We start from the raw sequence: 13,282 nt of genomic DNA, 5'->3' as shown, positions 1-13,282 counted from the left end.
CCACACTTATAAAGAGACGTCTGTGCTGACAAAAAATAAACAACTACTGGTCTGTCTGGCCTACTTTCCTTAATAATATTGTATGCATTGTTTTTATAGAAGGCATGTAGGGAATTAGCACCTGGATCTTTTTGTTGGGATGAAAAAATGTGTTAAAAGGTCTCTAAGGTGTTCGTTCACTCACTTATATTTACTCACTTTTTGCAAATTTACTCTGTTCTCCGCTTATTTACTCTTTTACTTACTAAGAGCTCATTGTTTCACTTATTCATACTCACTCATTTATTCATTCATCCATTCACTCACTCACTTTAATCACTCAACTCCCTCACTCACTATCATCATTCATTAACACATTTACTTAATAAGCACTCATTTTCTCACTCATTTGCTCACTCACTTCTTCATTGAGGCATTCATCATTTACTCAGCATTCATTTACGCTTGCTAATTTAATCACTTGCATCAGTCATTCATTTATTTGCATTCAATTTCTATCTTAATAACTTATTTATTTACTTATTAGTAATTAATGCACTAAATATTAAACACTAGGGCTGAACAATATATCATTCAAGATCGACATCGCAATGTGATCATTCACAAAAGTCACATCACAATACATATGCAATGTTGAGTTTGTATAATAATTCATCATTTGATTGTTTTTTTTATGCCTGTGATTGTGTAATGACCTTAAAAGCATTTAGGTATAAGAAATTGTACCATTTGTGACTTAAACAACATTTAATTTTATTGAATTTTTTTTTATATTTAGTGACTGTACATTGAAAAAATTATGTCTGTAAAATTGTTGCAAACAAATGATATTTGTTGAATTTAAACAAACAAATTAAATTTAGTCATGTTCAACTTAATTTCTTTGTTTAAATTCAGCCAAAATAATTTTTTTTCAGTGTACTTGAAATACTGTTAGACTTGGAAAACAGCAAAACACTTTTTTTTTTCAATTGTATCTTTTTCTTGATAGCATTTATAGATTGTTAGCCATGAAAATACAACACATGCAAATACAGAAATGCACTGCAAATAGCACCATATCGAAAATATGGCACCCTAAAAAGTTTATAGATTGTTTATTAGGTTTTATGGAGATGCACGCCCGATGCAGAATTATCCCAATTGATCTAACATTATAAATTCTTTCCAAACAGATCGTTGGAGCCATTTGTGATATTTATATAACTCTATACTTTATTTGTTGTATGATTGAGTAATTAAGATGAATAATATTATGCTGTATTATTCTGTGTCACGGACCGAGTGGTTTGGTGACATGAATTAGCTTCACCTACATTTCATGACAGTTTACTTGCTTACATAGGGGCACACAGGTGATTGGTGATCAGCTGGAAGGAGTAGCAGGGAAACATTTTTTTTTATCGTGTTTTTTTTGTGGCATTTGTGAGACAAATAAATAAATTTTCAGATATAAATGCTTGGACGCGTCATAAAACATCACTGCTCCTGTTAAAATGGCTCCATATTCACCAAATGATGTCAGAGATGGTTTTATAGATATATTAAGTTATGTGCTGAAATTGTATTCATATCGCAATATGTACCGCAAAATAAAAAAAAAAATCTTTTGTACACACATTAAAATGTTTAACACATTTGTAATGTTTGTTTCATAGAAGTCCATAAAAACTTTGCAATTTTCATTTACCATGATGAAATATTAATATTTGTTTTCTAAACATACACATTAACACATTATTTTAATCTCAAACTAAAATCTTTGCACTTTGTTTTACCATTCTACAAAACAAAAAAAGAGACTTAATTCTCATTCAGAAATTAATTGCATTTTTCTTTTGGCATTTATGCATCATAGTTGATTTATTTTATGTCATGATTTTTTAATTAATTATTGTAAAAAAAATCTTGGGATGCAACAATTTTAGATTTCGGTTGTACAATTATAGTATGAGGAATAGTCACAGTATTACAGTTATCATGATTGTTAAGCATTCTTTCTATTTTAAAATACTACTGGATTAGAAAATCACATCACAGACTTAGTGTATTTATCAATGCTCACTAACCAATTAATACAGCACAAAAAATAATAGAAAACAAACAATATAATCCATTTGTCTTTGGATTTAGAAATAAGTGAAAAATGTTTTTGGCATTTAAACGAGTAATAATTTTACAATGAAAATAAATGACAGATCAATCAATGAGCCAATCAATCAATTAAAAAGTCAATCAATCAATAAATAAAAAAGAATAAATAAAAAATAGTTTTTGTCCAATGTAAATCTAAACATCATATATATTTTTTTCTTTTGTAGAACAAATGTATAATCAAAGATTGCTGAACCTTTATTCGAAAGGCAGTATTATGCACACAAGCCTCGTGCGTCCATTGAAAAAACGAACTTGTGCTTTCAAAAGATGTGACATGTGAATGGCCCATAGTTAAAATCAGTCTTTAATCCAGTGTGCGTGCATATTGTGTACAAGCTCGGAACTTTAAACTAGCGCACAGTTGGTATAACTTTTAGTTGCAGCAGTTTTGTTCCATGCAGAAATGTGTTGAGAAGCCTTTGCGATTAATTAACTGTGACGAATTAAAGTGCAGTTATTAGTGAAACTGGTTAATCATTGCATCCCTAATAAAGTCACCGACTAGTTTCTGTGCAACTCTCTCAGGATCTGGGTGGCCTGCTGATTAGATGATATAAAAATCAAATTAAAGCCTATATCTTTCTAGCATTGCACAGTAATCACAATAATCACCGTCACAGCCAGGAAAAAAAAATCATCACAGAAAATTAAAGCTTAACAGTCACTCTGAAAACATTATAAAACATATTACAAATAACCACAATTGACTTCAATTACAAAGCCTGTCAGCTTAATTTCAGATTCTTAGTTTGGCACTTTTGTGTAAGCGTCTTGGCCCGACCCGATGAACTGTTGCCAAGAATTTTAATAAGGCTGAAGCCAAGTCGTACGTGAAAGTACATGCTTCACGTTGATAAAAAGGAGAGTCGTTTAGCTGTTTGTGGTGATGTTGTAATGAGCAGCGTCTGTGAACTTTTTCTTTAAACGTCGGGAACTCTGTCCCTCTGATGCTAAAGTGAGTAGTTATCTGTAGTCTGTGTTTGTTTTCAACACTCTTTTGCCACTTGAGAATGCGCTGTTCGGCATTGTCTTTTCAGCAATCGTAAATCTTTAGCATAATCTCCCGTCAAAACATGGCAGATAACAGATAATCATCTCTCCTTTCGACTGGGGAAGCCTGGGGGGCTGCAGGGTGGCCGGTCGACGATACTACATGCACACTATACAACAAGAGCACAGATACACACGCACAGGCAACAAAAACGTCTATTATATATGTTGAATTATCTTTTTGATAGAGCTATGAGAGGTCATATATAGTTTTTTTTTTTTTGCTGTGCATGTGTTATTATTATTAAGGAACATACAGTATGCACCATTACAGATATATGCCTCAAATTGTGCTTCATGTTTCAATTTGGTGTGTTACTTTTTAATTTAATTATTTTTTAAATAAAATTTAAATGATGGGTTTAACATATTTGACATTTTGTAGAATAAACATAGTTTAATATGTTCTGCTTTTGATTAAGAATTTTGACATATATTATCTTAGGGGCCAGAATATCCTAAACAATTTACTCTTTGACCACGAAGGTAGCTGCATAATGACATCCTAACAATTATATATAACAATGCCCAAAGTTATTAAAGGAGAAAGGTAATCATATTTAACCCTTATGTACTGTTTAGGATGTATTCATCCCCTCTGGGGTCATTTTGAGTCGTAATTTGGCCATTACTTCCTCTGTGTTTCAGCTAGTGTAATGATTTTTGGTGACAAATCTTATTTTGACACATATTTTGAAAAAATGCTTTGAATTTTTATGCTTAAAAAAAAACTCTCAATAATACACTCTGTGCATATTTACTTCCCTTGTGTTATGTTCGGGGTGAAAGCATCCACGTAAAAATGCTTAAGATAAATATTTATATTAATTTAAATTTTTATTTTGCATAATTCAGTCAATCAACCTTAGTCCTGATTAAAAATACTAAACTGTTTAGAAAATTACAGGATTTTAATGATTTAATAGCCAAATTCATAAATGATGTCGCTGATTTGGTGACCCCCCCCCCCTGCCCAAATAACGTGTGTGTACATAAATTTTAAATGTAAAAATTAAATGTGAAACAACATTGCATTGTTTTTAATTGAGTTGCATTTTTTTCTCCCTAATTTACTGTTGATGGCTGTTTTTTCTCCATTGACTTCAATTATAACCACATTTTTTTTTTTTATCACAAAACCATGACACCATATAATCATGCATTTTTGATTGTTGGTGGTTTTCCCTGTTGCGAAGAGGTAAAATTTGTAATGTTTACTGTTGATCATCAGTTGGCAACATTAATTCTTTACATAGAACTAAAAAATTGATGTGTGAGAGTGATCTTTGCGCACTTGATGTATTACCTTGATGTGTCTGAGAAAATCAAAATATTTATCTCAGCTCTCGGAATTACATGGGTAAATAAAAACAAAGATTGTGTATTTATGCACCATCAAATGTGGTTATAAGTCAATAAGGCAAAAACAGCCACTAACAGTTAATTAGGGAGAAAAAAATCAAATCTAACAATGCATCAAAGCCACTGTTGTTACAAATCGTTCACATGTCTATGACTGTGATTAAAAAAAAAAAAAAAAGTAAAATAGGTACTTTTCTTTATGTGATCTGGCAAGTAATATCCACATAGCAAGGTCATAGCAACAATCTAGCAATAGTCACTGAAAGGAATGGAGTTAACCGAAAGGGACCAGCATATAATAAAGAGAAGTGTATATGAATACTTGTTTTAGCAGCTTACAATGTCCTAGAAACTATCAACAGCACATGAACGCCATAGTAATTTAACTACAATGTCCTTAGTCATTGAAAAAAGTTAGCCATATTTAGAAACCCTAATTTTGGATAAAGTTGGATTTTTTTTGACCACTTAGCAACCACTTTCAGCACCTTGCAAAACTGCACAACGCCTTAGTAGCTATCTAACAATGCCCATAGTCACAGTAAATGGGAAGCTAATCATATCTAAAGTCTGAAATCTGATTGAGAGATTGGGATTTACTCTTTTAGACACATAGCAACCACACTGCATAGCAACACCTTAGCAACTATTTAACAATGCCCATAGTCACAGTAAAAGGGAAGCTAAGCTTATCTAAAGTTAAATCTATAGTTCAAAATAAGATTTGAGTCAGGGAACACGTAACTACCATGAACACTCTTGTTACAGCACTAAAACATCATAGAATGATCTAAAAATATTGTGATCAAAAGAAGACGCCTAATCATATGTTTGCACCAGGATATCAAACAAAGTTTGGGATGTACATACTTCACAACCTAGCAAACATTCAGAACAGCCTAGCAACTACATATATATGACCATGTAACCATCAAATTAAATGATTTGACTTGATGCGGCTTTGCATTGTGTACATAATTTGTTTGGTTGGACATTAAAACTTGTCTCGGTGAAACACAGTGCTAAAAGTTCATCAGTTCATGAGTAGACGACAGAATAGGGCATTACGGTAATCAGACACACACTTACACAGAGTTCAGCAGTTCACACTTGGTAAAGCAGAAAGAAGGGGCGTTCAGGTAAATGACAACAGCGACAGATGGAGTGAATGATGAGCGAGAGGGAGACAGAAGAGGAGGAGTTGAAGGGGCTTCTGGGGATTTTAGGGAGGGAGAGAACAAGTTTTTAGTGGAGATGAGGGGTGATTTGAAGGCCAGAGAGGGAAAGGTGTGTGTCCATAAACACAGATCCCATTTCAAACAAACCCCAGCTTCTGAACGGATGAGGAGCCAGAAACAAACACACAAAACAATGATTTTCTTGGTGGTGAATCTGGAATTGATGTGCTTAAATGCATTGTTGTGGTGTGCACTTTACAACAGTACACATGCACACAAACACATACACATATGAAACCACTGTAGAGAATGTGCTGTGCTACAACCTATACTAACAAAAGTTGCAAAAAAAACTACTTTTTAGAGAAATCAAAATTAATTGATTTAGTAAAGTAAAGTCTTGATATATATATATGCATTCATTCATTTTCTTGTCGGCTTAGTCCCTTTATAAATCCGGGGTTGCCACAGCGGAATGAACCGGCAACTTATCCAGCAGCGGATGCCCTTCCAGCCACAACCCACCTCTGGGATGTATATATGTATATATATATATATATATATATATATATATATATATATATATATATATATATATATATATATATATATATATATATATATATATATATATATATATATATATATATATATATATATACATACATACATATATATATACTTATCCTTATTTTTAACAAATCTATAGTTAAGTGGTGGCACAGAGTTAGATCTTCTTCTTGACTTCTTAAAAAAATCAGCGGGTGCAGCATGACATTACTTTGTTGCAGAGACGCTATTGATTAAATGTTGGCAAAGTAGAATATGGAAGTAGCTTGAAGCGAAAAGGGTGAGTATGTCTGCGGTCTGTAGCCATTATAAAATTGATGACGACAACATTGCCATAGCAAACTGTGAGATAAGTAAACTTGGGATTGCCTGCCGGTTATTTTAAGTTGAGGTGCTATTTGTTTTTATGTTAGATTATTTTTATATATATATTTCCTGTTGCACTAAAGTCCAAAAGTGAAGATTTTATGTTATTTATTACTTGGTTGTTCAAGCTACCTCATAGAAGTGCTCTGTTTGTTAAGAGTTGTTGAATGTTAGAAATAAGGAACATCCTGGATCTGTTTCTTCACTCTTCTTTAGTCTTTTTTTATGCATGTTTGTATTATCGGATTGGGTTTCGGTATTGGTAAATACTCAAAATCAAATTACACTGACTCAGGGGAAAAAAAATCTGATCGGGACATCCCTATAAATAATTCTAATTACTAAAATCAACTGGATTTCCAGTGATCTATTTTTAATTAATGATAAGTCAGTTCATTTACAAGATCTGTCCAACAAACAAAGCATCCAAACAAAACCCGCCATTTTATTTGTATTTATTTTTAACTAGTTCTTTTACATTTAATCATTTAACAAACAAAGCCTCTGATTCATATAAAATGAACAAGAAACTGCACTTATGGATTTCTCTGACCAATTATTCATTCTTCTGGACTAAAACATGATTTTGATATTGAGTTAAAATGTCTGTTTATGTAAAATAATATGCAGATTTAAAACAGAACCCGTACCATCTCCAAAATTTGTACCTTTTGTGATAATATCATGAAATGGTATTATAAACTGCCCATATTTTTATTTTATTTTGTTCAGTAGTTTTTGGCTTTAACAGTTAATGTCACAGGATAACAGATACCAAAAAACTCTCCCACATAATTTATTCTCAATAAATGTTACCATTTAAACAGTGAAATGTGACGAATGGTTCTTTATGTAGTTGTTTGTGTTTTCAGAGCAGTCATCCTAACGGACACAAGACTCTTAAATGCCAAAGGCACAACTGTCTTGTCAGTGAAAATCACCTTATTTGCATGAACCTGTCAGCGTAGAATAATAAAGGGCTCTCTTCTCTTCTCTTCTCTTCTCTTCTCTTCTCTTCTCTTCTCTTCTCTTCTCTTCTCTTCTCTTCTCTTCTCTTCTCTTCTCTTCTCTTCTCTTCTTCTAGAAAGCCCCATTCTTAACAAATTTAAGAAAATAATAACTTGGAATATTTTCCATTTAAGATGTTTGAAGAACAAATAGTGTCACATTGTTTACACTTTTCTGAGGAATAAATCTACTAATGGCTTTCGTAAAGTAGGTTTTGCATATTAGCTTGTGAAAGAGAAAGTTTGAAAAAAAAAATATATATATATGTTTTTAAATTGAGTTATAGCACTGAGCTACAACTGAGAGCTCCTAAGCTATAGGGAAGAGATATACTATTTTTCCTCTTGATGAGCAGTGAGACAGATGTTGATGTCAAGATTTTTAATTTTGTTGATTTAGCTTTTGGTGGGCAATGCTCACAAAAACGCCTACACACAACACCTGAGAAAAGATTCTTGGCATAGACTGGTCTTGAGTAACCTGTCCTGAATTGTCATCACTATGGCATGCCTTTAATAGGTTCTTACACCATTATTAACAACACACCACTATGCATTTTGTCTTAGCTATTTGTTCAGCACAATTTCCTCATTGCATTTTGTCTAATGTAACTAAATGTCTGAGATTCTTATGACACAAATGTTTAAAATTTTTTTTTGGGTTTTATTTTTGGGTTTTAATTAATAGAAAATCTAAACCTGGACTATTTGCTACACATTTGTTTAAAAGGGGTTATGACTAATTGTTAAAAGTGTTTATTGATGTACCTAATAAAAAGTATAAAAATAATAATTTAACAATGAATCTAGGACAGGGGTGTCCAAACTAGGTTCTGGAGGGCTGGTGTTCTGGAGAGTTTAGCTCCAACCCTAATCAAACACACCTGAACCAGCAAATCAAACTCTAGTTAAGATTATCATGCTAGCTTGTTAATGTTTTAGAACAGAATATGAAATATTCCCAGGAATATTTGTAAAGGAAACATAGGCCCTTTATGTGCCGTCTACGTATATTTCAATTAGTATGGAATTTGCAGAAAAATTATGGGGATTTTTTTTCTAAAGAAGTTGTTTCTCCACCATGTACTGCGTCATTATGGACATTTTAAGTTATAACTCGTTTAAGCGATTGACCTGAGACATAGCAACTACGGGATGTTAGGAAACATCATTCTTTTCCCAAACCATGCATCGTACTATGATAGTTCAGCCTTGAGTTATGTTATTGAGTAGCTTATGAGCTCCTGTTCATTTTGAAATGTGTCAAAGTTCATAAGTAGTTGGTTTTGAATTTGTGAAGTTGACTAATCAGGTTGAAGTCACAGAAGAGCAAGCACTGTCTAACATGTCATGCATGACAGAATTGTCAGACATAGTTTACACTAGACAATTAAGATTATGCTGTAATTCACTTAAAAATTCTCACACACAGTGTGATTAGGTGTAATTGTTTCCTGAGTGTGAATGGGGAGAAACCTGTATGTTTTGTTGCAAACATTCACAGCTCGTATCAATAGCTATTAGGGTTGTCACGATACTGGAATTCGATACCAATCGATACTAAAATTGAAAAAAATGTCAATTTCCCATGAACATTTGAGCACTGTTAAGCACATTCTTAAACACCACTGATTTGCCATTGTGTTCATGTACTCAACATAAATGATTGGGGTGAGTTTGGTGAACTGATGACCTTCATGGCCAATCACAGTCATTTCTGTTAAGCATGGGAACACAAGGGCGTTTCAACGGCGTTTGAGAACGTGCTCAGCAGCACTCAAATGTTACGGAAAGTGAATGTTTTTTTTTTAAATTTCAGTATCGATTGGTACCAAATTCCAATATCATAACAACTCTAATAGCTATTATGAAAGAGAGAGACTCTGAAAGAGTAAAAGCAATATTTTCGTCTGTCAGCTTTTTTTCTTGGCATGGAATTCATGTGATTGCTTCAGAGTATGACAGATCATAAAACTGTGTCATGTAAATCACAGCGTTCCAATGTTTATTAAGTTTTTCAACATAAACTCACTCATTACTTGTGCGGACATACAATTTAATAACCATCCAAACTCTCACTGTGAATGCCTGCCTTACAAACACTAGGTTTAGAATAGGGCTGTTCAATTATGGGAAAAATCATAATCACGATTATTTTGGTCATAATTGTAATTACGATTATTCAAAGCGATTATCAGTTGAAGTCAAAGTTATTCACCCTTCTGTGAATTTTTTCATATGTAAATATTTCCCAAATGATGTTTGACGGAGGAATTTTTCTGGAGAAAGGCTTATTTGTTTTATTTCGGTGAGGATAAAAGCAGGTTTAAATATTTTGAAACCTGTTTTAATAGCTCAATATTATTAGCCCCTTTAAGAAATATATATATATATTTTTGATTGTCTGCAGATGAAACTACTATTATGCATTGACTTGCCTATTTACACTACTAAGCCTTTGAATAGGACTTTAAGCTGAATACTAGTATCTTGAAGAATATCCAGTAAAATATGATGCACTGTCATCTTTGCAAAGAAAAAAGAAATGAGTTATTAAATCTGTTATTTTTAAACTTTGCTTTAAGCAGTTTTACTTTAAGAAAAAAAAACTTCAGCTACAAAAGTCCTTTAGTCGAGAGCAGTGAGGGATTTTCTCATTTTGTTTTTTCGATAATTAATAAAAACAGGTGGCAGCAGGAATATTGCGCACTGTCACTTTAAGAATAGCGCGGCTGTGATATGATTTCTCTTTCACGTGTCTTTTGATTCTCAACTTGTTTATTACACACTTGAAGGGTAATATGAATATTCACTAAACAGCACACTCTGACATTAATGTGCATGTATTTTGACCATTAAAACGAATTTTTGATTAATTGCACAGCCCTAGTTTAGAACAGAGGTCTTCAATCCTGGGGCCTGCCGTCCTGCAAAGTTTATTTCCATTTTGCTTCATCATACCTGATTGTGTATTCTCCAGTAGCAGGATTGAGGATTGAGTGACTTAATTGGAAGTTGTTAGCTTCAGCATAAATGGGTGCACATATTGTTTACATAATTAAAATAAACTAAAATTTCATCTTGCAGTGTTGCCAACAACTACTGTTATGTCTTGACTTGTCAGTCAGCAGATAGTGTCCCATCAAGGCAGTCATGTTCCAATGGTCCGCCTTAAAAATAGTTTGAATAGTTTGAAGAATTGATTACGGAAGTTACTCACATTGGGCTTGCCCTCGCCTCCTTTAAACTCTCTCATTCTCACTTCCTCACTCAAAAAGATGGAGTGAGTTTGTCTGGGACATGGACTCTTGGGGATCTCTGCCTGTGTTTGTTTAGTAGGCGGGGAGCTCAGCAGAGACTGTGTGTGTTTTTGTAGTGCTCGACTTTTCCTGAGGTAATGCTGCCCTGATATGACCGCATGGGAGAAAGGGAGTGGGAATGTGACTGAGCAAGAGTGCAGAGTCTGCAGTGTCTCGTCTGGTTCTTTGAGTGTATGTACATCTTTTTGCAGCCGGTCTGCAACAGAGCTGATGTCACAGCTAACAAAAAAAGCTTGCTTTCTAGGCTGTCCTTAGAAGGAGTGGGATGAGCCAAGAACTTTGAATTGAAGATTTGTCCAAGGTACTTGAGTTGAGGTCAGTAGAAGTGGCTGCGGTCAGGGACTCCTCGCTGGGAGAGGAAATGGAAATGCAGGGAGGCCTTGGGTCAACCACTATAATTCTGCATGCTCTGTGGTTTGATTTCTGGAGGTTTAGGAGATGGTATGGGATATTTAAAGAGTGTCAATATTCTGGTTTCAACTAATCTTACTCTTTAATGATTTTATTAACTATTACTTACAGGGGAAAATTCACCCCAAGTTTATATATGTCTTGGGAACAAAAATAAACAAAAAGCAAAATTACTGTCAGCCCATATAGGATTTACTATGTCTTTGAATTTATCAATATTTGATAAAAAAAATTCTCAAGCACCCCAAAAGAATATTAGTTTTAGTAAACCAAAACAAACAAAGGCTCTGCAATACAATGCCAGAGCAATGCAAGGGCATGAGGTTGCTTGCCCAAAGTGAGATCATTGTGTTATTAAATTTCTGCATATTCAAAGGTGAATGAAGAGGCTCAAAAAGTAGGGGGTAAGGAATGTTGTTCCTTTTGCAAGAGTGGACATTGGAATCAAGCTTTAAGAATATTGTTCCAGTGTTGGATTGGTTTTTCAATTCAGTCGCGTATCATAAATACATGTTGTGTGTATGTCTCTACTTGACTTCTCTTTAGCTATTTAGCTCTTGCCTCCTGTCCAATTTGATATACAGATAACTCAATGTGACTTCGATGAATGTGGACAGAAATCAAATTATCCAAAGCTCTGGAACTTTTTTCCACTCTCAGTCTGTGTCTTATTAAAGATGGAGAGTCAGGCATTGGCAGTTAGATGGTTAGCATATGGATTGCTCTTCTAATTGACTGATAGCATCTATTGGCATGCGAGCTGATTGGTCAATAAGATCACATGGCATGGTTTTCTGTCCAAGTCAGCAAGCTGACTGACTCTGAATCTAAGCCATTCTATATCAAACATTTTTTTAGTTTAAAGTTTCTCGTCTCACCAATGAAAATGTCATATAGCACATGGAAATGCTAATCAGAACTTTTCTTTCTTTCCAAGTCATGGAAAATGAAGAAACCTTAGCTAAGAGTTTTGGAACAAACTGTCACATGGGATCTTTAGGACTATCATGACTGGGTGCAATTTCAGAGATTTACTAATTGATTCATATCCTAAATCTGTCATCAAGCTTAGAGTTTAATCTAAGGGATCTGCCAACAGGAGCCCTTACAGTTATGTCACCAACTAGATTTGGTAGTTTGATTATTAGGCAGTGAAATTACACAACTGTATGACAGCATCATGTAACAACACTGGTTTGCAAAGATCAGCAATGCACCTGCATAATTGCAGACCACAGTAGAATTATGCAAACTGAAAACCACCCAAAGTCATGCTACATAGAGAAGTTAATTTTCACCTGTCCATTTCCCCTGATCGATGAGGTTGTGTAGGCGAAGGCAGCTGAAATGCAGACTACATTGCTGTCAGCACTCAGAAGGCACATTGCTTGCATGTTTGTTTTAAACGCTCTGTTTCTTACATTCTGTATCTTGTTCTTGTTCTCTCCCTTTCTTTTTCCGATCTTGCTTTCATTCTATCGCAGGCCGCAGAGCAGGAAAAGGCAGGTGTTTGACGCTAACGGTCGAGCACTGTTTGTGTGTATACTGGATAAACAGGTTGAGGGGCAGAGGTGGAGGTGGGGTGTTTTTTGGAGCGGGGGATGGGGAATGTTTTCCCTAAAACAATGAGCTTTCCGAGGGACTTAGTGCTGACTAGCTGAGTGTTAAAGCTGAGGGTGGGAGAGAAAAAAGGACAGATTTTATTTTGTTCTGAGGTTCTGCTCAAAGCAGCTTGGGGTTGCAAGTTCTTATTGTGCTTGCTTCCCCTCAGTGACTCAGCTCAGACCCATACACACGGTCTTTCCCTCATAACTAGCAGCCAGCCATTGTCATAGCTGTCTTTGTAATTACAGCTTGTTAC

The sequence above is a fragment of the Danio rerio genome, chromosome 4 (genome assembly GCF_049306965.1).
Source record: "Danio rerio strain Tuebingen ecotype United States chromosome 4, GRCz12tu, whole genome shotgun sequence".
Lineage (NCBI taxonomy): Eukaryota > Metazoa > Chordata > Actinopteri > Cypriniformes > Danionidae > Danio > Danio rerio.
This window is presented reverse-complemented; position numbering follows the sequence as displayed.